The sequence below is a fragment of the Peromyscus eremicus genome, chromosome 14, assembly GCF_949786415.1.
Source record: "Peromyscus eremicus chromosome 14, PerEre_H2_v1, whole genome shotgun sequence".
Taxonomy (NCBI): Eukaryota; Metazoa; Chordata; class Mammalia; order Rodentia; family Cricetidae; genus Peromyscus; species Peromyscus eremicus.
The window spans coordinates 17,087,440-17,114,728 of NC_081430.1; the positions used below are offsets into that span (position 1 = coordinate 17,087,440).

The window sequence follows — 27,289 nt, forward strand, 5'->3', positions numbered from 1 at the left end:
AAGACCCAGAGGTGGTAGGTGACACCAAAGAAATAGTGCCTTCCAGACCCAAGTGATTCACATATGAACTCACAGAAACTATGGTCGCCTGGATAGGGCTTGCACAGGTCTAAGACAGATGGGTGAGAGGGGGAAGTAGACACGACCTCCAAATTCCAACAAGAATCTTACTCCAATTAACAACTATTTGTAAAGGGAAAATTAGTTTGCTCCAATGGAGTCTCACTGTGCTTATAAGTGTTTATAAGTGTTTCACACTTAAGGGTTGGGTTTAAGACAAGCACTAGATGGCCAACACAAAATGAACTCAAAGGTATTTTTGAAAATTATTTTTCTTAATCTCATATTACATTGTTTGGACATTTTTAACCTTACTGGTCTTTTGTTTGTGTATTATTGTTTCCAATTTTGTCTTTTTATGGGTTTTGTTTAGAGTGTGTGTTTGTCTGTGTGTCTGTGTTTCTGTGATTTTTCCTTTCTTTCTTGTTTGTTTTTATTCTTTTTTCCTGTTTGTTTTCTAAAGAGAGAGACAGAGAAGTGGACTTGGATGGGTGGAGAGGTGGGAAGGATCTGAGAGGAGATGAGGGAGGGTGTGGAATATTCCTTTACATTGTGTAACTATGTTGTTGTGATTGGTTTAATAAAGAACTGACTGGTCAATAGCTGGACAGGATAAGGTCAGGGGGAGAGCCAAACAGGATGCTGGGAGGAATAAAGGTGGAATCAGAAGTCACAAGCAGATGCAGAGAGAAGCAAGATGAGCATGTCATACTGAGAAAAGATACCAAGCCACAAAGCAAAGCACAGACAAGAAAAATGGGTTAATTTAAATGTAAGAGTTAGATAGTAACAAGCCTGAGCTATGGGCTGAGCATTTATAATTAATACTAAGCCTCTGTGTGGTTACTTCAGAGTGGCTTGTGAGACAGAAACTTCTGTCTGCAGGAATGGAAATCATGAGAATATATTGTATGAAAAAATATTTTCAATCAAGAAAGAAGAGGGCTGAGCTAGTGCTCAGTGCAGTGAACATAAAATGTAAATCTTTCTACTTACTCTTTTACTTTCCTAAGACTCTTTCCTTCTGGTAATCTGCATTTCTCTCTTCATAGCAATGTTTCCCTAAATCTTTTACTGTCCTGAGTCCATGAATATGCCCTCTTTCCTCTACAGTGCCCACAACACTAAATTACCTTTTCTTTTATTAGTTGCTTTCATCAGAATTCTTTCAGTGAAATTTATTTAAATATCAGGAAGGAATCTGAGTAATTATAATTAACCTAAGTTGAAGTCTTCAGTAATCATCCCAATCACAACCTCCTTAGCCTTTCTTAGGATGTTTATTTCAACTTAATGATTATTTAAATTAGTGTGGGGGAAATATTGAAGGCAGGAAATCTCCCTGTTGTCAATCAATATTCATTGTCTAATTCTTTTGGCCATAGATAGCATTGGTTATGGAAAAGAGCATAGAATGCCTTGTTAGTTCTAGCCCAAGAGTAATTACTATCTACTTCCACTGTCCTAAAATTTCAGCCTCAGAACTCTGAAAAATAAATCCTTGTTGTTTTCAGCTACCCATCTGATGTATTTTTTTTTTTATAGCATCTGAATTTGGCTAATGTACAAATGATTGGTTTATTTACCTCAAACACTGCCTGGAGAAGGTGGAAGACTGTACCACAAGAGTTCTCATGCTCATGGAACTAGTAACTTTTGGGTGACTTCAAGTCTTACCTATTCTCCCAGGTAAGCCACATATGATTTATTATTCATTTTTTTCTCCTGTGGTCATTCCCTGGGATTATTGGCTGAGGAACAACAGTGGACAGAGAGAAAGATCTTTGAGACCAGTTTTCCCTACCTACATAGAAACCACTAGGTCAAAGTATTATGTACTGAGATGTCTGGGAAAGACAGAGTGACTAAGCCTACAGCATAGAAGCAGTAATTCAGAGATTTGCCTCGAGCATTCCTCTTGCCCCAAATTATGCCTAAGTAGTAAGTAGTCCTGCTAATTATTCATTATATTTAATTCAATTTGTTTTATCCAATTATAAACCAGATCATTACTATAGATAATTATAATGTTATTTTGCTTATATGTCATGATCATCTAACTTTTCTCTCAGATAAAAATCATGACAAGCACATATTAGGATACTATGCCATGACTTTCAAAAACCTACCATTTATCCTTGTAACTTGCATTATTTTTCCTGCAGTTAGATATATCATTTGTTTTTTTGTTGTTGTCGATTGAAACATGATCTTTTATATTAGTGTAGCCTCCATCTGAACATGTAGCTGACAATGACCCTGCACTTATGACTTTCCTGCCTCTACCTCTGAAGTACTGAGATTCCAGATATGCACCACTAACCAGCTTTCTGTGGTACTTGGGATAAAAACCAGGGCATCATGCATGCTAGGCAAGCACTCTACCAACTGGGCTATATCCTCAGTCCTCTAATACTGATTTACTGGTGTAAAAGGTTTTAGATAAAAAGGGACTATCTCTAAAACCAAGAGTAAAACACTCAGCTTGAACAAGCTTGGCTCCTGGTTCAGCTGCTTAACCAAAGATTATTAAGCATGATGCACAGTTGATAGATGTAATGATTTCTCTGTCTTTAGTGCAAGAACACTTCATTTATTACTTTATATGGTGCTATATATTATTGTAATCTTTATAAAATTAATTTTTTAGCCTCATATATGTTGTTTTAAACATCAGACAAGATGAAGCAAGGTTTACTTTGAGAAACAAATTTTCTGTGTTACACAATGCTTTTCTTTACTGAAAACTTACACTGGGTATCAATTTATTTTAGTTCCCTCTGCTGACAATGACTGCATGGGTTTTTATGAAAGTAAGCCACCACAAAATGGACTCTAATCATGATACAAAGTATAAACTTAGATTAATGAAGTTCTTCAAGATTTATGTCATGGTTCTTTACTACCCTTTTCATAGCTGTGTTTTAAATATAAGAGTGTGACAGTTCAGTGTAATCTGCACATAGTGTATATAAATGGAGACGAATAACCCAATCCTAGTTTTCCTTAGATACTGACTGTGGCAGCATGGTGACTTAAGTGTTAGTACCAGCCTCATATTAGTTCTGTTGTTTACTCACATGGGACTTGTGGACCACCTCATCTCCTTCCTTAATTTGGTGTGCTGGATATGAAAGCTGTTGAGAAAGACAAGAATCTAAACATATTCTCAGCTTAGAAAATTCATAAGTGAAATGAATGATAAGAAATCAATTTCATCTTCTACACATGCGAAACTGTGATACTATATCACTGTCAGCTTTACTAGAGTGGGAATTATCTAGAGGATGGGCATACTTTTGGGCATGGTTGTGAGACCCTTTCTAGATGCCTTACAGGAATCACTCAGAGTATGGGCAGCATCATCCAGTGGACTGGGATCCCAGACTGAATAAAGAAATTGAAAAAGGGGAACACAAGCTAAAACCCAGCATTCATCTTATTTATTTACCAGTTGTTCATACCATGAGGTCAGCTGCTTCTCCCTCCTGCTGCTGAATTTTTCCTCCTACGAAAAAAAAAAACTCTTCACCTTTGAATTAAAATAAAATCTTCCTCTTGATTCTTTCCAGATATTTGGTTATACCAATAAGAAAAGGATCAAATACTGAAAACTGGAATCAGGGATGAGGTTATTGCTCTGAAAAAAGCCTATGTAGGACTTTGAAACTGGTGTAGACAGAATATGGAAGATGCCAGGAGGCTCGATAAGCCCTAAAATGCTGCAAGGAGAGCTTAAAAATTGTTCTGGAATGAACATGGAAGATCAGGATGCTAAGAGAAATAAGGACAATAGATTGTTCTCATGACGTTCAAAGCAGAATGAAGAACCCTTGGAAACTGGACTACAGGCCACTCATGGTAAGATTTGCCAAACCATCTGCTTGCATTCTCCTAAATGAAATAGGCTAAGTTGTTTTGTAAAGGAAGTTTGAAGACAAAATAATATCCAGGCGGTAGCATAGTGGCTATTTATGTTCTTAGTCAGCAAAAAAGAAATAGAGGAAAGGAAAGACATGGAGAGAGAGAGAGAGAGAGAGAGAGAGAGAGAGAGAGAGAGAGAGAAGAAAGATATGAACAGAATGTGAAATTTATCAAGAAAGGAGCCCCAGCAAATTTCAGGATGCAGACAAGAGATACTTATTAAAGAGATTAGCATAATCAAAGAGATGCCTCACATGCTTTTGGTTAGGGTAATAAGAAAGGTCCTTCAAGGGTAAGATTGTACCCATGGAAAGCTCTGAACTGTGAAAATATTAACTAATTTTGAAGGAAGAAAGCCTGGATTGAGAATGCTGTTTGAAAACAAATATGTAACTACTTTCCCAGGTTCAATCATTAAGGGTCATGGAGACTGTAATTATTGGGGTAGAAGGGGAGTAGACTATTTTAAAGCAAGCTGGTAGAACTTGGCAGTATCATACACATGACACTGTTTTTTTTTAGGCAGAAAAATGCAAGGATTATGGGGGTCATGAAAGCCTGCTTACATGGAAGTTCCAGAAAGTCACTGAGGTGAGGAAATGTGTGTCAGCGTCAGAGTCCCTAAAAGGAGGCCCTGACATTGTGTCTAATTTTGATGGTGAAATTGCAGTGGAAACTCCAGCATACTGGCAATGCTGTGATGATGGGGTGTCGGCTAAGGATAGCCGCATGTGTGGAGCCATTGGTCTAAGAGAGAGGCCATGTATGCTGCAGGTGGCAGAACCGGAAAGCCGGCAAACCACATCTACTGAGACTCAGATGAATCCTTTACAGACTGCAGATGCTAAACATGGAACTGCAGCCTTGGCTGTTTGTCCTCCTGGCTTTGGTATGATTTAGATCCGATCTTTCCTTACTACAACCTCATTTCTCCCATTTGAAACAAGAATGTTTGTTGTATGCTCTTGTATATTGAAAGGATATAAATTAATGATTTTGCAAGGGCTTATGATAAGAGATTGTCTTGAATCATAGAAAATATTTTAAAATTTGAGCTTTTAAACAATGTTAGAATTAAGATTTGGTGGATTCTTAATGATGAACCAAGTGAAGTTTTCATGAATGTCCATGAATCTTTGAAGAACTAAGGTGAGATATTGTGATTTAAAAGTGACGTGTTAGGGTGTCAAGTTGGTAAAAGCTAGACTTGCCGCAGCAAGTCTTCATTGTCAACATGGCTGAATTTAAAATCACCTAGAAGTTACACCTTTTTCATATGTCTGTGAGGGCTTTTCCAGAGAAGTTTAATGAATGGTGAGTGACTCACCTTGAATGTGGATGTGAGTGACACTATCTCATGGATTCTCACACTGAATATAAAACAAAACAGAACAACAACAACAACAAAAAACCCAAAACAAACATAAAAACCCATCCACCCACTCACCCAACCAACCAACCAACCAACCAACCAACCAACCAAACAAACAAACAAACAAAAAACAAAGCAAATGTGATCTGAGCATTAGTATTAATGCCTCTCTGCTTGCTGACTACAGATGAGGTATCACCAGCTGCTTCAAGTTCCTAATTTTATGCCTTTGCACCATGATGGGACATACCTCAAAACTATGAGGTAATTCTGTATTCGTACTACTAGTGTTCGGTACGATTTAGGTTCAGGCTTTTCCTGCTCGCATCTTCCTCTTCCTGTTTGAAATGAGGATGTTTCTGTGTGCTGTTTTGTGACGCTTCTTTCCTTCTCTAAGTTGCCTTTTGTCAGATATTTGGCCACAGCAACAAAAAGCAATAAATGCATTAATTGCTGCTTCAAATATATCTTATTGCAAACCTCTCCTTCTATAAACTGCTAGGCACAGAATTTTCTGTCCAAGTAATACTTACAGCTCTTAATATTTTGGTTAATGCCAACTATGCCTTCATATACCTGATTCTTCACACCGTTTTCTACAATTGATACTGTAAATAATTTCAACCTTCTCAAGCTGTAAGATACTGTTACAATGCTAGTGGTTACTGCATATATTTGACAATATTCTGAAATCATAAGTCAGTATATCTGTGACAACTTATATTTACCACTGTTACTGAGACTAATCTTAGACCACCTTGACAGTGATGTAATTATTTGACTGCTTTCTGGATGATTTTATAGGTCACTAGTAACATCCATGCAGCTGCATCCTTTCCAGTAACTCACAGTTGCATTTGTTTACTTCTGCACAGAGCACCAAAGTTTGAAGTACTTTCCAAAAATATATTTTCAATATTACTTCATGGTGTCAGTGTCACATTGTTAGGTTGCACCCCGTAGAGATAATGTCATACAATTTGTACCTTCATCTGTGGTGGGGGAAGACCGATATTGCTGGTGTAAGATGTTTCTGATTTTTGTCTGACTATAAAGGCAAAGATAAAATGTCGCTTTCAGCTTCAAACAATATCCAATTAGTGGCATTCCCTTCATCAAAGTTTTTATCTTTGTCATTGGATCTCAAGCTGTTTTATATATCCTACAACATGTCTTATCTTTTTTATTTCTTTTAAACTTTATTATCGCCGGGCGGTGGTGGCGCACGCGTTTAATCCCAGCACTCGGGAGGCAGAGCCAGGCGGATCTCTGTGAGTTCGAGGCCAGCCTGGGCTACCAAGTGAGTCCCAGGAAAAGGCGCAAAGCTACACAGAGAAACCCTGTCTCGAAAAACAAAAAAATAAAATAAAATAAATAAACTTTATTATCTTTTTCATGACACAGTAATTTTCTTTCCAACTTTTATGTCTCTTGACCTGATGTCTTCCCTTTGTCTTTACAACTATGCAAGCTATTATCCATTTGTTCTGGTAAGTTCTAATGGAAAATTCAATTTCCATGAAGTATATGCTAGTATTTTTGGAAGTACTTAATTAGATTCTTCAAAGGTTAGGTGAGCAGATTAAACAAAAACTGTGTAAGTGTAACAAGACAGCTTCATGGGACTCCATTAGGGAGGATTTGAGGCAAACAGTGACAAATTATATTAAAGTAACGTCCTATTTTTCATTACTGTCTTCTCTAGAAACCTTGACTTTCTCAAGATTTCCCATGAAATCTGTCATGTGATCTTGAAAGTTCAGGAATAGTCATGTCTAACTAGCGAAACCAGGGCTGTGAGTAATCAGGAACAAGGAAAAGACTCAAGGGACTATCAAATAGAACTCATAGGGCTGTATTGGCAAACTACTATCAAATAGAACTCATGGTGTTACATTGACTTCCCGAAAAAGAGTTAAGCATTGTTACAGGTGATGCTTCAGAATTCTGTGGCGTACCAAAATTTACAGGTGAGGAGCACCGACATTCTCACCTGGAAAGTTATTTATTCAGATTCCAAAAGCACCTCACTACAGTTTAAGGCATTCAGCTGAGCGACAGGAAGGTACTGCGAGTCATTGCTAATCTGCATTGCCTCTTTCAGAGCTGCCACTTTGTGATACTCATCGTCCTCTCTCGGTTTCTTCCCTGTCCTTTTAATTGGGGTTGTACCGTTTTGATAAGAGAAGGCAATCACACTTGTCACTTACATTTGCATATATAATAATATTTCTTCCAATGACTAACAAATCATATTAAATTTGAAGCAAAAGAGAATAGCAATGAGAGGATAGGTAGGTGAAGGATTTCCTTTGTTTATGCTGCCACTAACTAATGCATTCTGGGCACCTCACGTCTTTTGAAACAGTGATAGTCAACTAAATAAATGAAGTCAGAGAAAGGAACATAGTTGACATGATTTGAAACCTTAGCAAGGCAGGTTTTCTGAGAATGTCAGCACCGGTGACGGAGTGCAGGGAGGAAGTGTAGAGGGAATGCTTGAGAGTCTGCAATCTGAAGTTGGCAAGAACTTGTTTGGATACATGGCTCACGCATTTTTAGGTGAGCTAACCTTACTGAGCATTGAGATTCTTACCTATAAACTGAAGACAAAAACAGTGTCTATTTCACATGGCTGATTGTGAAATAGCAAATGTCAAATGCTTAGGCATCATTGTGAGCATTGATGTTCAGTCACTCACCACTTAGTTGTGCCAGTCTTCTACATACTTACACAGAAAATACCTGGTTTGTGGTTGGTCTTCCAATGTGTATCATGTCAGAAATAATACTTAATACAGATTTTTTCAGACTCTCATATGTACACATACATGAAATATATATACACATGTGTTATGAGATGTATATATGAGTCAAATATGAGTCTCTCTCTCTTTCTCTCTCTCTCTCTGTGTATACCTATAAGAATATTGATAGAAAATTAAAAGCAAGGAAAAGCAGAAGTTTGAACATAGATATTATCCTGTATACATTCCTTAATGTACTCATTTTTACTTAATGACTTTTTCATAGTATTAAATATCTATATAATGAAGCAGATTGAAAATCATCATCTCTGAATGTTTGTGTAGATCTATGCTTATTACTATATTATCAGTGCGATCTGTATGTCTTTTAGGGTAAACTCATACTCCATGATTTTACTTTGAAATGAAGATAGAAGTACTCTTGAAAACGATTCTAATGTTTATAGAAATACCTGCTTGTGCAGATTATTTTAGAACATCATCTTTCATCATGCCATTTTTATAAATTGAGTATTTTTATTATTCAGTTATAAAAAGAAAAAACTTACATATCACAAAAAGTTTGTTGTGATATAAAATTAGATAAGTAGATAAATCAAAATTTAAATATTATTATTTTAGTTGCTGTTTTTTTAATTTTTGGTATTAATGAGTCTCATTAAGTAGTTCTGGCTGGGTCTGCACTCTTAATGTAGACCAGGCTGACTTGTAACTCATGACAATTTTCCTGCTGCTTTTATGGAGTCTTGGGATAACAGGCATGAACCAGATCACCTTGACAATGTCATGATTTTCTATCAGTATCTACTCAAAACTTTCCAGAGCACAGTAGTCTCTTAAGGTTGCAGAAACATACTCTCAAGACATGGTTTGGAGACAGAATGTTTGCAATACTTCTTATGTACTCTTTGTGTGTGTGTGTGTGTGTGTGTGTGTGTGACAGTTTCAATATGTAGAGATTCTTGTTTATATATCTTTAAATTATGATAAATTTTCATTTCATCTATAGTGTGCCCATGTGAATGTGAGTAAGACCAGCTGTTCTCATGTTGTCTTGGAGTGTCATTAGTGCTCCATCACCAATCCTATGATGTTGCACTAGGTTGCTACATCAGGGCCTTAGAATGTGATCATATTTGAAAATAGGTTATTGCAAATGGAGTTGAGGGAAAATAAGATCATTGGGGTGGGCTGCTCTTCAGTGTGTCTGATATACCTTTAAGAAGAAGGGTAAGATTTAGCTATATCAGATGAGAAGACAAAGGAATATTGAAGAGATTTGCCATCTCCAAGCCAGGGAGAAAGGCCCTCAAAGATACCAACTTTGGTGAGCCCTGTACAACTTCCAGCCCCAAGGATTGGGAGGAGAGAAACTTATGTGCTTTAAAGTTATTTAGTTATGGCAGTCCTAGCATGCTGAGATACTAACTACTTGGTTTGAAGGACAATCAAAAAAGAAGAGCTATGTGTTTCATGTCATCATGTATTTCAGTTAAAGCACCATTTTCTTGAAAAGTAGAGGAAAATTGTTCCTGCTATGTTCCTTGGATCAAATTCTCATTATGAAAATAATGGCAATATTTTGAGACACTGTTTAAGATGCCCATTAACTCTTGAGATGATTAGCTTTAATTGTCAACTCAACATAATCTAAGATCACCTGGAAAGAGAATCTTAATGAGGGATTGTCTGCATTGGGTTGCCTGTGGGGGATTGATTTGATTAAATTAATTGATTTAGGAAGAGTCAGTCCATAGTGGATGTACCATAAGCAGTGGTTCTTGAGTTAAATTAGTGAAGAGATTGAGCTGAGCATAAGTAAGAAAGCAAGTAAACATGTATGCATTCTTTTCTCTTTGCTCTTTATTGTGGCTATGAAGTGATTAGGTGTTTAAAGCTATTGCCCTACTTTCCCACAGTGTTAGACTGTGGCATGGAATTATGAACTTAAATAAACCCCTGTATCACTAACTTGCTGTTTGTCAGAATATATTTCCATAGCAGTAGATGAAAACAGGGACTACTATCTACACTAATTTGCCACTGACAGTAATGAAATTCCTTCAGAAACCAAGGCTGTCACCCTCAGGACTCTGAATTGGTTCCTACACAGATGCCTTGATGCCTGTTTCAAGCTCAGGAGCACTAGCCAATGACAGTTTCCAGCCTCTGTAGACTAAACTGAAGCCAAGAACCATAAATGCTTTGGGATAAAGCAACATATTACCATTGAAAAGAGGGGTCTACACTTCTGTATAGAATGCTAGAGTCATTTCTGAATCACAACAGAACAGTATAAGGAATCATCTATATATCACTTTAAATACCAGTGAATAATCAAAAAAGAACATTTTATAATTGGTTAAATTTATTTTTTTCTTGATTAATTATAATAACCATATATGCTAGCTTCATATCATAAAATACTGAGCTGGTAATATACAAAAAGAAGCGTTGCAATTGGAAAGATGTTAAATATCAAGTTAACACTGAACTGTAATAATATTTGGTGTTATTAAAATTTCAATTATTAATGTAACAAACATGAGATATACTCCATTTGGACATTTTTAGGGAGCACACATAGAATATAAATGTAATGTGCTCAGCATCTATCAATAATGGATTGAGAAATCAAACTTGCCTACTGACTGGGGAAATTACTCAGAATATAAATATAACAATTCATTTATTGACTTTGCATCTTAGGAAATATCAAGAAGAATTGTCTAATGTGAATCCAGACCTTGGGCTTGCTAAAATCAATATGTATCTCTCAGGTCAATCAATTTATTGATGTTGATCTCAATGAGAGTTCAGTGTGTGTGTAATAACACTATGAACAGAATTTCGACATTGAGACTTGGTAATCCTGGCTTCAGTTCTGCTTTCCAGAGAATCATTTCTTCCTTCTGATTTTAGATGATGTAAAGCAGGTCCAAGAGAAAATAATTTAAATCATTTGAATATTTTATATATTGCTGTTTTTAATACAACTTAGCAATTGAAAAAAAACAAAAAAAAATCTACATGGTATAAAATGGATAAAGTCTAAAGTAAACCATCCCCATAATCTCCATAATTTCTCATACCTTACTTTTTGTAAGGTATATAGAAAAATTTTAAAGCTATTCATTGAAGTTACAGATTTTAATCCCAGCCAAATGACACTCTATGAGTTTTTAAGTACATGCTAATAATTATGGTCACTAGACATAGAAGTTCCTAAAATAATTATTTCCTATAATCATTAGCTAGTTAATTGTGAAAATTTGAAAAGGATATATCACATGTAAATCCAGAATTCAAATTATTGTCACAAGCTAGTGGAAGGAAATTAATCAGAAGTACATCCACTTCGCAGTCTGCTGTGTGGACTAACCTTAGCAGACGATGCCCCGCTTTCTTACAAAACTTGTTCATGTCTACAAATATATTTGCTTTATTTTACCAAGTACACTTAAGTTGCATGGAATTTTGTTTCTGTGGGAGATACCCAAGTTTGTTGATCTTTTTTCTTGTTGTTGAATGTTTTAATACACTTTTTTAATGACTTAGATATATGTTAAATGCTATCTATGACAGTCAATGCATAACTAGCACAATCATGTTTAAATCATGTACTTTCTGTTGATTTATCTTTGCTGGGAATAATGGCTTCAACCAGTTGTTAATTATATCATGGCTTCTAAAATTTCATTATTCCATTCTTTCATGTTGAACAATTATAGCTGCTAGAAATTAAAATGGAGACATATAAAGGCTAACTTGCTGTTAAGGGATTCTGCTTTGTACTACTCACAAATATTACACAACCTTGAGACATGTCTATTGGCTTTGGTGTTCGCCTGCAGACTGCACATCATATGCAGTGTATACATCAAAGTAGAGTAAGCCTATCGAGTTTGTCGTCTTTGTTCTGCTCTGACTAATGTACAACCGTAGCCTCCTCTTACCTCTTGCTTGGTGGCAATGTGATTGAAATAACAGAAAAAGAAATTAATCCTCTGGACATAACACCCTACTCATATTCCACTTATTTATTGGTTTGGGTCACTGATTTAGTCTGAATTTGCTTTCTTTTTCTGTTTCTGTTTCTTCTAAGCTCCTGAAACTACAATGACACCCACTAGTTTTATAGTGACTTATCCATTGGTCTTGTTTTCTAATTATGATTAACCTTCACATAATATATCTATAGGATTCTTATTCTGTCACCTAAGATGTGATAGCTGTGCCTATATATTATATACTATGAAAACTAACTCTAAGTGTAGCTTTTAGTTACATTTTGTATACAAACTAGTTCATTGCTCTTGGTTACCCTGCAGAATGTGAAAGTAAGACTATAGTTGAATACGGCACATTCTTGAGTCATAAAACATAGAGACATCAACCTAGTCCTCACTGGGAAGCTTCATCCCTACTGACTAGATTTTATGGCCTTAGAAGGTACTACTATGTATGCTACTAGAAGAGAAAAGTAACCTTAATCTACTGTGAGCTGCAATAATGAATGTACTTGGAAGACATGTCCACTGGTGCAATAGTGGTATGAATATCATCGGAGTAACCAAACATTTTATGATTGGATATAAGTCATGATGCATAAAGTTGAACCCGTACTTTGTGACATCATCAGAACCAAGAACCTGTGGCTAAACAGTCATATAGGTCTTAAAATGAACATATTAAACTGACTTCTAATGGCATCCCTATGTCCATAGATTAGTGTATTGCCCAACCCTCATTAGATAAACTTCTTTTTGCAGTAGATAGAAGTTAGCACAGAGACCCACAACTGATCATGGTGCAGAGAATAAGAGACTATGGAGTGATCAGCCCTAAACAGGACATCTAGATCACTACTCCTTTTCCCAAGGCCTGTGGTTAATTGACAAAGGAAGAGTGTAAAGATTGTAAGATACAGAGGGAGTGGATGCTTACAGCAAAACAGTGTTTTCTACATACAACAAAGCAAATGCAATATGAACTCACAGTGGTTACTACATCATACATACGACCTGTGCAAGATCAAGCCACAAGAAAAGCCTGCATGGAGCAGTCAGCACTAACTCCTATCCCTTCCTAAGGAGCATTGGTGCTTGGTAGATAACAGGAAAGGTAAAGTTAGTTTTATTTAATTGTATTGCCTCTGGTCAGTTAACCACCCTTCAATGGATGGCCACACACTCAAGATGACAGAGGCAATACAAATTGAACTGAGTGGGATTTTAAAAAAATGAGGATACAAAGTTGAATGCTGATTGAATGGAGGTGGGTCTGAAAGGAACTGGTGGAGGGCTTGAATACAATCAAAATACAGTGTATAAAATTCTCAAAGAATTTATAAGCATATTAAAAATAAGTGTAGTCAAAACAAAATATTTATAAAGAATGCTGTGGATATTGATCGCTCTGTATTCTGTGAATGTGTTGCTCTGATTGGTTAACAAATGAAGTGCTGATTGGCCAGTAGCCAGGCAGGAAGTATAGGCGGGACAAAGAGAGAAGAGGATGATGTGGACTGGAAGGCTGAGTCAGGAGATGCTGCCAGCCGCCGCCATGAGAAGTAAGATGTAAAGTACTGGTAAGGCACAAGCCATGTGGCAACTTATAGATTAATAGAAATGGGTTAATTTAAGATGTAAGATCTAGCTAGCAAGAAGCCTGCCATGGCCATACAGTTTATAAGTAATATAAATCTCTGTATGTTTACTTGGGGGATGCTAGTGGGAGAGATTTGTTCTGACTGCCAGCAGGCCGGGACACAGGAAAACTTCAGCTACAAAAAAAAAACTTAATTATTTTGCTGGCATTTTAAATAGAACCTATTTCCTTCTTATTTATTGATTTTTCTCATATAAATTACAGTAAATTTTAAACAAAACATTTTGTTTTTAATTATAATAAGTTTGATAGGTATTTAAATATGGTAAAGTACTTTCATGGTTGCCTATTGATTTGACTGGAAGTAAATCAATTTTGTGTACTTTTGAAACACCCAATAATACTTATAGATTAAAATTTTTAGATTTTACATCTCCAATAATGGATCAATTCTTCAGAAAGATTTTCACTTTGTTCCACAATAGAATTTTTTTATTCTGTTGCTCGCTTTCCCTGCTTTTCATTTTGTCCAATTAAATTATCACAATTCATAACCGTATACTTAACTTACATGCATTTATATTTGATTAATATTTGTTTTTGAACTTATTTGACAATACACAGAACTCAGAAAGATTTGGTATTTTTGTTTATCAGTGTTAATCCTGGACAAGTAGACTAGTAGAGTATCAGGCACCTAGTGAGTGTTCAATAATACTGAAGGAATTAATAACCAGCAGTGAAGAAGGAGGAATGAGATGAGCTGACAGGAGGGTGAGGAGGAGGAGAGTAGTGATGGCTACTTTTGTGAATTCTGATGAGTTTGCTTTACGTGTGTGTGTGTGTGTGTGTGTGTGTGTGTGTGTGTGTATTGCTCATTATGTTCATTATTGTTCTTAGTTTTATACATTTTGTCCTGTGATCTCTAATTGTTTGTATTTTTCTTTGTGTCTGCTGGACTTTCCTTTGTCAACAAAGGCTATCAAGCTCCTTGTGGTCAAATGCAAACAAAGAAAGACAAATCCATTTGCAGGCCCTGCCTAGGGATGAAAATGTTCCTCGCATATCTCCTTTAACTTTATTAGTTTTTCAGAGTGTAACTTGGGCTTCTGCCTCAGATTCCTTAGCAGTCAGCAGGACACGTCTTTATGTTTTCTGTCTCACAGTTCACTGAAGTTGTTATTCAGAGCTCAACTGTAGTCTTTGCTGTTTCTAATCATCATCTTTCTCCAAATTTAACATCTATTGATCATTCTTCACTATTTAATTTTTCTGTTGTATCAATTTCCTGATATTGTTCTTTAGTAGATTCTTTCATTTTTTGTGTTTTGATAAAAAAAATGTAGAAATCACTAATTGTTCTTGATATATGTTGTGAGATTTTCATTTGTATTCTCTTACTTTATTATTTTGGTATCATTATTCTTAACTTTCTTTATGTGCCTCTCAAATAGATCATCTACTATGATACATCCAGTCTCTATCAGTTACCCCCTATTTCTAGGAAGGATTCTATCTTGGCTTCTGAGTATTGGCAGGCAACTTTCTATGCCCTTTCTCTTCTCTAACATTCTAATACTGATTCCCAATCATTTTGACAGTATTTCAAGGCCCAAAAAACTATATCTAGTAGAGTATATCACTAGTTTAACCTTTCTAGTTACTCATAGAAGGTACTTCATTTACCTTTAAATCTACCCTAGCCTTCATCCCTATTAGTGCTAAGTCATTAAGTGCTATTAATTCTACCTGTCCAGTGGGCCCTTGTCATCCAATCATTTATTTGTGTTATATCTCCAATTGAGTAGATAATGAATAATACCATTACATCTCCCACACGATCCTAGAGGTTTCTAATTAGAGACTCTATTACCAGCTTCTCAATAAACTGTTCTGCCTTCCACATTGTTTATAAATTTAGCTTCTTAAACTGGGGGTCATAGTGCCTATCACTTTAAGAACTTGCATGATTTTCTAAGGCCTGTAAAGTTCAGTCAAAGTAACCAAGAACAGAATTTATAGGTTACCAAAACTGATAAACTGATATCCTTCTTCTTATTCATACCACCTCCCAGTGTAAATTATTCTGTTACAGTTATTTTACTCAACCCATAATATACATTCTTGGTTTCTTATTTGGGTTCTAATGAACTTTTACCCACTTTCTCCCCTGTTAGTATAAGACCATTGATCCTTAACACCTTAACTTTGTTTATTCTGCATTGAATCATGACCAATTGACTGTGCACATTTTCTGTTTTATAGACACTTCTAAAGCAGACACCAACCTATTCCTAACTGTATCTTCACTTCATCTCTAACACCCCTGTTCACCCTCTCTTGAAGAGATATTAGTTAAAATTTTTTGGAACATTATTGTAAAGTTCTAAGACTTCATAGACCCATGAAAGAAAGATTATCATACTTTTCATGAAGAAATTAATTTATACAAAACAGAGTTTAACTATGAAGGTAGAGTTAGTCATTAATAATATTCCATTGAACAATTACCTTCTTAAGTTTGTGTAAAATGACTGAGAATCCCATAGAAAGTGACTTCACTCGCTTTGGCTCCTCAGTTCTTCACCTTGCTCCTTCACTAAATCCATTTTTCTTCTAATCTACAGCTGCAACCCATAATTCCTCCTGAAATTACTTACTTGAATCACTGAAACTCACCAAATCCTCACAATGCTTCCTTCCAATCTATGTATAGAAAGGTAACCATGGCAGGATTATTGGACAGAATATTAAAAAAAAACTTCTACATACATAAAATCCCAAATGAAGAAAACTAAAACTTTCTTGTAAATCCAGTACAGAAACTCATAGATATCCCTTTTGAGGCTTTGGATTTAATACTTAATTACTGAATTCAATAATTAGTAGCAAACACAAACAAGGATATTTCAATTAATGTTATTTTAGACCATCCAGAAAGTAATAATCTTTATGTCTACAAACTTTCATTCTATTTTAATAAAAACTAGGATGCTAAACCAAATTTGTTCTTTTAGCTAATAACAAATTGAGGTCACTTCTTACGCTACGAAAGGCAGTATTTCTAGTCATGGCATATTATCTAAATGCAGTGATTTATTCTAGTTTAATTAATCCATAAATGTTCAGTATTAAAAACAACTTCCATATAAATTGTCTTAGAGGTTTTGTGAAAAAGAATTTAATAGAATGTTCTTGGAAGGATGAGAGCATTGCAGGACAGGGTGATTTGAGGGGGTGTGAAAGTCCTGTGTCCTCCCAGAACATCATTTTAGTTCCAGAATCCCTGACTCACAGTTAAAATACCAAAAGGAAAAAAGTACATATGTATTCAGCCTGAACCTCCAACTGATTTAAACTCTTTTGATGATTCAAAGCACAGTCTCAGACATCAGAAATGAAATCTCAATCTGTGCCATTTAAATGTTAAATAACTGTATTTCATTATTAATACAAATAATATTTTATTAATTGCACATACCAAAGAGATCAGAGTTCATTCATTCTTCCATTCATTAAACACAGCTATGACAGCTTTGCTGTGTCACTAGGATGGAACGGAAAGAGAAAAATGAATATAATTTTCAGCCTGTGCAGTAAGAAATGGAGGAAACATGGGTGGCCCAATGACTCAGTCCAAGTAACTCCTACAGTTTCTCTTTGAACATCCAGTTGATCAGAATGGCTCTGTCTTGGTTTGTTTCCTCCCTAGTCTCACCACTCTCCTTCCTATGTTCCCAGTATACTTTGTGTACCCAACTTCTGCATTGTCCATCTCAGTCTTCATTTTTGTAGATGGGGAATCACGTAGACAATGAAGACCAGTGCACAGCATTTGCTTAATGTTTTTGTCTTCTCTTGATGGATTTGCAAACCACAGTTTGAGGCTTGTGTCTTGCATGTGATGGATATAAGAAAGACATCCATACTTTAAAAACATCTTATAACCTTTGAAAACACTTAAGTAATTTTAACAGGCTTCAATCACTAATCTTATGTATTCCAGAGTGAAACAAAGTTTATGAGGAAAAAAACAGTTTGGATGAATAAATAATAGAATGGATACAATAAGCAGGATATGATAATGTGTAGTACATATCTGCTAGTATTTCATCTTGTTTATTCTTTATCTGGATGGACTGCATGTACTTCAATTACATGAGGACAAAATTAAGCATACTAGTTTGAGTCTAACAAATAAATCACCTCATTTATTATTTATTTTTTGGGTCCCTATATTTTGGATGAGATCAGTAGGTGCCTGTTGAGATCAGGGTTTTAAATAGTGTAAGTTACTTGGTGTTGTATAAAACAGTGGTTTTTTACATTCTTCACTGCCCTAGGAGATTGCATTTTACAAGCAACATTTTACTCCATTTTGAGGGAGAACCATGACTATAGCTGATGGGTGGACCCAGAAACTAGCTGTGTCAGGTGTCACCCATCCAACACAGATTGGCCAAGAATAGAAAGGGAGCCATTCTATAAGTTTATTGGGAAGAATTGGAACTTTGGGAGCATTCTGGCTCATTATAATCATACCTGGGATGTAAGAGTTGTGCAGTGGAAGCAGGCTGAACCCATAAAATCATATCTGGGGAATGAGGTCTAGGAGCTCATAATCATGCTAGACCAAGGAAGGAATGTAACTTTCTTATGTGGATTCCATAGAATGATGGACAACTAGCTGCAATAGTGTGGCCCCTCATCAACCTATCATCTGATGCCTGGTGTATGCATCAGTGATCAAGGACTCTCCTACTCTTCCTGGGGTTTTGGCTCAGATCCTTGCCTGCCTATCCACCTGTTAACCTGTCTGGACCTCGACTTGACTGGCCATTTCTTGCTCCTGATTTCTTTCCTTCTCTGGACCTGGTTTGACCTCTTTTTCATCCTATAACTAAAAGGTTTATTCTCTAACCTGACCTCAGCAGCTCCAGCAGCACCCTCTTCCCAGCACTGGTGAGGTTAATTTTCTCATCTACACAGACATTTCCTCAACATACTTCTGAGCTCATAGCTTTTTTAGTTGATATTCATTCTGCAAACCAGATATATGTATGTGTGTGTATGTATGTATGTATGTATGTATGTATCTATCTATCTATCTATCTATCTATCTATCTATCTATCTATCTATCTACCATCTACTTACCTACGTACCTATCTATATCTTCTATACTATATCTATATATGTTTATTGAATGATGGTTGCTCTGTGATCTGAAAGTTAATATTAGTAATTGTGATTGGATTTAAAGAACCTAAATTTGCCTTGGCCAAGCTACCAAGATAGGTAAATCATTGAAATGGCTAAACTTTGTGAATTTATTGTTATTCAATAAATTCTCCCATTGTGGGAGATGCAAGCATGTCTGTCTCTGTTTCTGGCATAGTGTGCTGGTGATATTGCAAAAACAAAAATTTAGGGGTCACCCTTAAATGCCTTCATTTTCATTATTTCACTTTCAACCCTTTTCAATCTACTTCTTTGATTTGCTGTTTTTCATGCTTTTCAAGGTCATAGTCCAAAGTCAGAAGATATATTTCACACAATATTCTTGTATCTGATTTACCTTCCTGTCACACAATTACTTACCACCATTAGTGGTTTTGTCATATTGTTAGGTGGCTAGAGAGACATTAACAAGCTGAAAGACTACTAGTGATGACCCTTTTCTCATGGACTATGGCTTCCCCTGTCTCACTTCTCCTGTCTCTAGGAACTCTAGCTAGGGAAGCACTTCCTTATGATCTAAACTCCTAAATGTGGAGGCAGTGGTATCTGGTTCCATTGTTTAAGGTGAATCCACTTCCTCCTGGTTAAAAGAATGGATTCCAGCCCCTGCCCCCTTAAAAAAAGTGTAGCTTTCTCTCTCTTTTCTCCATCTCCAGCCTCTTGGAAGCTACCAAAATTTAGTTTATGTGACCTCTTGTTTAATAAAATTGTCCTTGATGTTTTTAGTCAATTTTAAATCATTTTATTAACAAGATTAAGAACTCCAAAAGGGAACCCTAGTTTTCTCATTTAATAATGCTACTTCTTATTTAAAATTTGGACTTTAAAACATTCATACAAATCTGTGCTTAGCTCCCATTTCACTTTTGCCTCCCCACTCCATATTCTAATTCTACTGAAAGGTTTGGCTTCCCCCAAATCAGCATGGTCTTTTAAGTTTCTGATTTCAAGGCTGTCATTCAGGGCCTCTTTGCTAACATAGCATGGCTCCAAGCCTGTGGTGTGAGCAGTGTCCTCTGGAGCGATGCCGAGAGAACATCTGCACTGCCCCACTCACTTCTCTTAAAATGTTTTCCTTGTAGAATCCATCCTGACCCCTTTCTTCCTTGTTTCTCATTTCCTGTTTGTTTGTTTCTGGTTAGAAGGGTCATGACTCCTTCACGATTGTTGAGCCTTACTACTTTATGCCTTCACAGCAAATTTCTTTCTTCTTTCACGACATGTCTTAGTCTTTCATTTTGTTTTCCTTTGCTGGACTTTGAGCACTGTGAAAGGACACCTTTCCTTTCTTATTTGTGGGCCCAATGTCTAGCATGACCTTTATCCTCAGGACCGTTACGTATGTGGGTCCTCCATCCCACAAGGCTGTTTCCCAGATATCCAAAAGGCTAGCTCCCTCCTTGATGTTCTTTGGATGTTGGCCCAAGCACTACATTTTTGTTTCTTGAAATTTTTGGTACTGCATCTCTACTCCATACCTGTCTTCTGATCCTGCTTTATTTTTACATCTATTCCAGCTCATGTTACCTGGAAAGGAATGAGGCATCAGTTTTGAAATGAGCTTCTCCAAGGCAAAAGAGAAAAATGAAAATAATAAACCTTTATTAAGTTGCTGCTACACCTTAAACTAGAAGCTGAGAAACCCTTGACTCCCATTTCTAAGTCTTTCTCCTCCATCCTGTTTCATTTTCTCCATGGGATCTTGTGTGAATTGGGTGTCAGTTTGGTCAATATAGATGTGGGAGTTGTTTCACTGATGAGGGTACCCTAAATAAGTTTCCCGAATTTTATGCATCTAGGGATTGTGTAAAGGGAGACAAAAGAATATTGGGGTTGGAAAGGTACTTAGCAAGAGCTAGAATATTCTTGAACTTCTCTGATGCCTTGACAAGTTTGGGCAGAAGAAACTGGAAGCCATGCCAAAGGCCCTCATAGGCAGGCAGTGTGGTAAAAGTTTCTGGAGTTGCTGGACTAGAGATCTGGATGCACATGAAGCGTGGCTGGACGAGGAGGGAGGTGAGATCTTTACTATCTCTGCTCATCCTGCAGCACACCAGCTGAACTACATACAGGTGGTATTGATGAAGTAAGACCATTATCCATTATAACTGCTTATGGCTGAGTCAGAGAAATTACCCCTAGGCTTTTGTTTAGAGCTCAAGCTCCCCAGTCTGCTTTACAGTTGCCCGTTTCACATGCTATTTGTTACAATTATTAATTTGTATTTTCTCACCAGAAATAAACTTTAAAAGGGTAGGGAAGTTTGCTGTTTGCTGTTATCACTATGGTATAAAATCATGGCTGGTACAAAAAGTAGGCAACCAATATTTTCTCTTTCTTTCTTTCTTTCTTTCTTTCTTTCTTTCTTTCTTTCTTTCTATTTTTCTTTTTTTGGCTAATGAATGTTACTGTATATTGAGTAAAAGGGGAGCCCTTGAGTGCAACAGAAACTTCCCATCTTTGGGTAGACATTCACAGTAGCTAGAGTACTGGAAGCTCACAACCACACAGAACTTCTACTGACTCAGTGGCTCTGGATCCTTGTTCCTGAATTTGATGAACGAAGATCATGGATAAGAGGGACGAGGTTTAAGAACGAGTTTATTATAGGAATATTGGTGGGTATTCAAGAGGAAGGAAGATTGTGTGCCTCTACACATCAGGAACAGGTCCCAGAAATGAGACACTATTAAAGCCTCAACTTCTTTATTGGACCAAAGAAGAAACTGGGGTGGGGCATGGAAGATGAGCTTGTCAGTCCTGTCAGCCCAACCATGAAGTGTCTGCTGGCTCTCAGCTTTGGTCATAGCCCCGTCCTCACAGCTGTAGGGTATCAGGGATCATTTAGATTGAGTAAAAAAAGGAAGAAAGAAACTGTGAAGCCAGTTCAGGGCCCAGAGTTACCAAGGTCGCTTTCAGCTTCTGACTAAAATCAAGACTTAGAACTGTGGCTTTTACTGCCCCTGTCCTCAACTGCCTGGCTGTTTCAACTGACTGTTCTTATCATATACATTTTTATCTGTGCAGTTAAACTATCAACTTCCTAGAGGATTGATTTTTTGTGACATATTTCTTTGAGTTAGCATAATTCAATACTTAAAAAAATATACTTATTCAGATTTGATTGTGATTTTTTTACCTCTGTCTTTTAGACATTTTAGAAAGTAGTGGCTAAATTTAATGATTTGAAAATTAGTATGTGGGTTGACATGGTGAATAAAACTGAGCAAGAAGGGATTTTAGAAGATAAACACAAAATTTAATACTGTAGTTTAAAAAGCCAGCCTTACATAGAGAGAATGGTGGAGATTGTGACTAGAATTGAGACAGTCACATATTTTGACACAATTGGAACTGCACATTAGATTTTGACATTCACAGTTCTTAACATAAATTCTGCACAAAACATATAAGGCACACATATTTTTATGAATATAAAATTTTAATGAGTCAACAAATATGTTGCAAATATATATTACATTTCTATAGGTTGTTTAGATGTTTTTTAAACCTCTTTGGTTTGAAATTTGAAATTTTTTTTAAATCAAAAATGCCATGTATTTCTCTAGTTTTTCATGTTTCTGCATTAAATCCCTCTTCTCACTATTTCTTATGATAGTGGAGTTGTGGTAAATTTCATGTGTCAACTTTTCTAGGTCACTGTAGCTAGATAATTGGCCAAATACTGTTGTAGATGCCTCTGGGAGTATATCTTTTAAGATGCAACAAATATTTAATCAATAAACTTCAAATGTAGCAGATTGCTATTCTTAACAGGGATGGGTCTTATCCAACACTTGAAGGTTTAGAGAAAAGCACTGGCCCCTCCAAAATAAGGCAAGAAGGCATTACACAGGTAGACTGCCTTTGGATGTGCATTTCATCTTCAGCTTTTAGTTTTCCCCATATCTCAAGGTATTTGAACTTGAACTTCAGCTCTTCCCTATATCTTCAGCATGCCAGTGTGTCCTGCAGAATTTTTACACACTATTCTCCAGAGTCACTACTGCCAATGTTTTCAAGTCTTCTTGTGTCTTTTTCACTCTTTACATACACACACACACACACACACACACACACACACACACACACAATACACACACACACACACACACACACACACACACACACACACACAGGGGGGGGGGTGTCTGGAGGTCTGTTTCTTTGGAGAAGCCTGACTTGTTATTTTCATCATCTGTCCAATCTCTTCTGGTGCCACCACCATCTACCAATGTTCCCATTAACTACTCCATGATTCTATAGTTGTATTAGTGCATGGTGTACGCTTGTTGTTAACCCTCTTGCTAAGTAAGCATCATCCTATGGAAGGGTAATGCATATTTTGACCAAATTAATTGACTTATTAAATCTTGTTTTCACAAAAATATTTTGTACCTTATGTGTTTTGTGCCAGGATTTGTGTTAAAAACTGTGAATAGCAAATTGTAAAGTACAATACCAATTACGTCAATGTTTGTGACTGCCTCATTTCTAGTTAGAGTCTCCACCATTCTCTTGATGTGAGGCTGGCTTCTGAAACTGAAGTATTAAATTTTGTGTTTATCTTCTAAAATTCCTTCTTGCTCAGTTTGATCCACTGTGTTAACTCTCATAATAAAAATAATGTTGTCTTTTTAATGACAATTTTGTCATTGAATGTGTCTGTCTGTATTGGCACACACCTTTTCTACTACTACTACTTTTAAATCTAAAATTGTGTGAAAGGCTCACAACAGATTCAGCAATAAGCTGTATAATTATCATGGTTTGTGAATGATTGTTTAACACATATCCTCATAACTTGCAAAAATTCTCTTCATATCTATCTTGTCCAGGAAGACATTAACAGAACTCTGCATTAAATGCCTCATTGAGATGCAGATTCACTGTTTATATAATTTAATTAATCTGGCATAATTTATTCCTAGTAAACTTAAGTGGCTCTTGGTGATTGCCTCTTCCTGTTCTAGGTGTTCCTGAGCCATCTGCCTAATTATAGGTCTTGGGATTTTGCTGAGAATTGATGGGATGCTTCATGATGTGTAATTTTCTACATGTATTCTAATTTTACATGAAAATCAGAAAAATTTGACCTCTGTATCATTTTCCATGGCTCTCCCTAGTCTCTGTGATTATCTAGGTACTGTTCATATCAGTATGGTAATTATGTGAGGAGCTGCCTGATGGAACACAAAGGCAGAGACAGGACTTTCAGAAATCAACCACATTATTAGTCTACCTGAAGAGAAGGTAGGACGATTACTTCATGGTATCTCTCCTTTCCTCTTCAACTTTTAGCATTATTTATTTGCACAAAATATATCTATATTTTCTCTTCACACAATGGATAATGTTTTTTCAAACATTAGATAATGGCTAATATCAGCAACCCATATGAATTTTTTGTTTCTTTGTTTCAAAAAGTGGCTAGTTTTAGGCTGAAATTTCCTAATCTACATTCAATGATGAAAGGCTTTTGTTTTACTTGGTTAAAATTTGCATGTCTCGGTTAACCAAAATCACCAGAAGATGTAATCATATTATGTTAACATGACTTTTCTGTGTTCATTCTTTGGCTACCAATGATCCTTGTGTTTCTATCACATCAATAGCCATAATAAAGGTGCTATCCTGGAAAGACATGCCCTGCACTTCCATTGGCTACCTCCTCTCTCTAAGCTGTCCATCTCATCATTTAGATTGCAGAGACACACAATTGTAGCTAGAAGTTTTCCTGGTCTTGCTCGGGAGGCACCAAGGTCCCACAGCCATTTATAAAATTCCTGTGTCCTGCCTGGTCCTGCAACTCCTCAGACCCAAGTAAACACACAGAGGCTTATATCAATTATAAATTGCATGGCCATGGCCTAAGGCTCAAGTTTCTTGCTAGCTAGCTCTTATATCTTAAATTATCCCATTTCTATTAATCTATAAGTTGCCATGTGGCTGTGGCTTACCTGTCTGCTGGCATGTTGCTCCTTTGGTGGTGGCTAGCATCTGCTTTTTCCTCTCCTTTCAAGCCTATGTATATTTTTACACGTATTATAAACCATTTAGAGGTTTATTTCATCTGAATCACCTTATTGTGAATCTATTGCCTTAAACTGTAGCATTACTAGGACTGAAATGGCAGCTTTGGCTGCTGGTTCTGCCCACCTCAGCTTTCCAACACAGCAGAACTAAGTTTACTACCAGCTCTGGCGGAACCATGGTCACCACTGACTCTGGACTCTGGGAAGCAGCATGTAGCCCAGAAACCATTTTTTTTTTGAGCTAGCAAAAGCTATGTCCACCACACACCATGCTACACAGCTTGCAGATGCTGTGTACAGTGGCAGGAATTCACCATTGCTGCACACAATTTGTTTTATTACTAGTTAACTAGATAGGCAGGATTTTTTTGTTAAGTCTCCACATCTGGACAAAGGCAAGATGAGCACATTGATGGATATTTTCACTAATAAAGAACAATCTATATAGAATATCCATTAACTTTATCTCCTTTTATAGCTATTGTCATCTGATGATCTTTTATTTGAAATATTTAAGCACAGAGAAGAAAACACATGAGTACTTATACCCATTTACTACTTTTGGTGATTGTGGAATGCATAGTCTCAACTACTACAATAATCCATGTTACTTTTAACAAATATGCCTTTTATAGCTCATAGATATTTAAGTTATCTTTAGTTACGTTATTTCTTCTATCTTGGATCTTTTGTTTCTGGATTTTCTTTAGTTTTTTGAGTTTCAGTTTTCCCCTGGACAAACAGAAACAGGAAACACTTTTCTTAACAGCACCTGTTGAACAACCTAGCATCTTATTTTCACATAGAATATGTCAGAGATAAAACGCCTTCCTTGTTTTCTACTATGACAGTTCAGGAAAATATATGTTGTGGTGTTACTTTCTTCTATATATATTTTCATTTGGCTTCTGTCTCATCAGGGCCATTTATAATTTTCTTGCCAGAATTTTTTTCCAGACCTCTGACCCTCTTAGCAGACTGCTGTTTTGAAATTTCTCAGATCTGCTCTCTAAGATTTAGAAATCTCCTTTGTAATGTCTAAGAGACCTGTCAGATTGTGCTGAGTGTTTCCTTTCTTGGCGGTTTCAAGCAGTGCGATGACAAGTTGACTTTCTCCCGAGGTTCCTGTCACATGAATTTCAAAGTTAAATCCAGAAAAGCAGTTTCCCTCCTTGCTGCATCAGTGAGCATGGATACAACATTTTCAGGAAAAGGAGGCTCCAACCAATGTCTGCTTTCCTGATATCTGCCTGCCTATACCTAGTCCACTCTCAAAGCAGAACCATTTATTATATTCACCTGCTTTGTCCTCAGCAGGGTGCGGTTCATCATTCCTTAGACCATGGTTTGAAGATGGAACTTCACAGTCAATGGTTAGTCTTTAGGAATTGCAAATTTGGGGTTTTATTTTAATGACAAAAGCAAATAAAATCACATTCTAGACTAGGATTTAAATTCTTGGATTTGCACATGTATTTATGATTCTATACATATTAAGTGATCACTAACACTGACAATATTTAATGCTAATGTGCTGCTATTGGGAGAGAAAATGGATGTTTTAATGCAAAAATGACAGTAACGATGTCATAGGTATTTTACTTGTCATAATTACAGAATTTCTGTTTCATATTGTAAATTTGCCATTAGAAGACATTTCTACTAATTTTTCTAAAAAAAGTTTCTTATGTTTTTCAGTACATTAAAGTATTGATTGGACTTCATGAAAAAGACAGCACAGCAGTAGTTCAACTGTTGCTGGCTAATGAGTAGCAGACAGAAGAGGTGGGTTCAACACGTAAAGGATGCATTCTCACCCATGGAATGGATAAAGTTGCAGCAGGACTTGAGAAACAGTGGAGAAGAATGGGTTTCTCACACAGTCCCCACAGAAGACCTGAAGTGTGAAAAGATATCTGACTGAATTGAATTTTAGAAAAATAAATCATTGCACTAAAAGTGTTGAATGTGGCTGGCTGTGTTGGCCATTGTTTTAATTTAGACAGTAACTTCAGAGATTTGAATTTCCTATCACTGTAAGATTGGGTGAGGTTTTGGCAATTCAAATAGAGTATAAATAATTTTTGTTTTTGTCATTGTGGATTTTTCATGACATACTGGGGATATCACTTGAAGCTTGTTACTACTGCTGTGGGACTTCTCACTTTACAATGTAGTACCTTCTACTTGGGGAACAGGTGACTGAAGCAGCATCTTGTTTTATCTTTGTTACAGTGGCTTTGATTTAAACTACTGGTGTCTGGGCTGCTAAGGCCATAGC

General features: G+C 36.4%; 1 long non-coding RNA gene across 1 annotated transcript; it reads left to right on the top strand.

Annotated features, from left to right (window-relative positions):
• Positions 1-1,614: 1,614 nt before the first annotated feature.
• On the top strand, positions 1,615-26,923 carry LOC131924665 (uncharacterized). The gene is made up of 4 exons (XR_009382987.1): positions 1,615-1,749; positions 3,633-3,921; positions 4,507-4,575; positions 26,707-26,923. It is a non-coding gene; the product is annotated as an uncharacterized LOC131924665 (long non-coding RNA).
• The last annotated feature ends 366 nt before the right edge of the window (positions 26,924-27,289 follow it).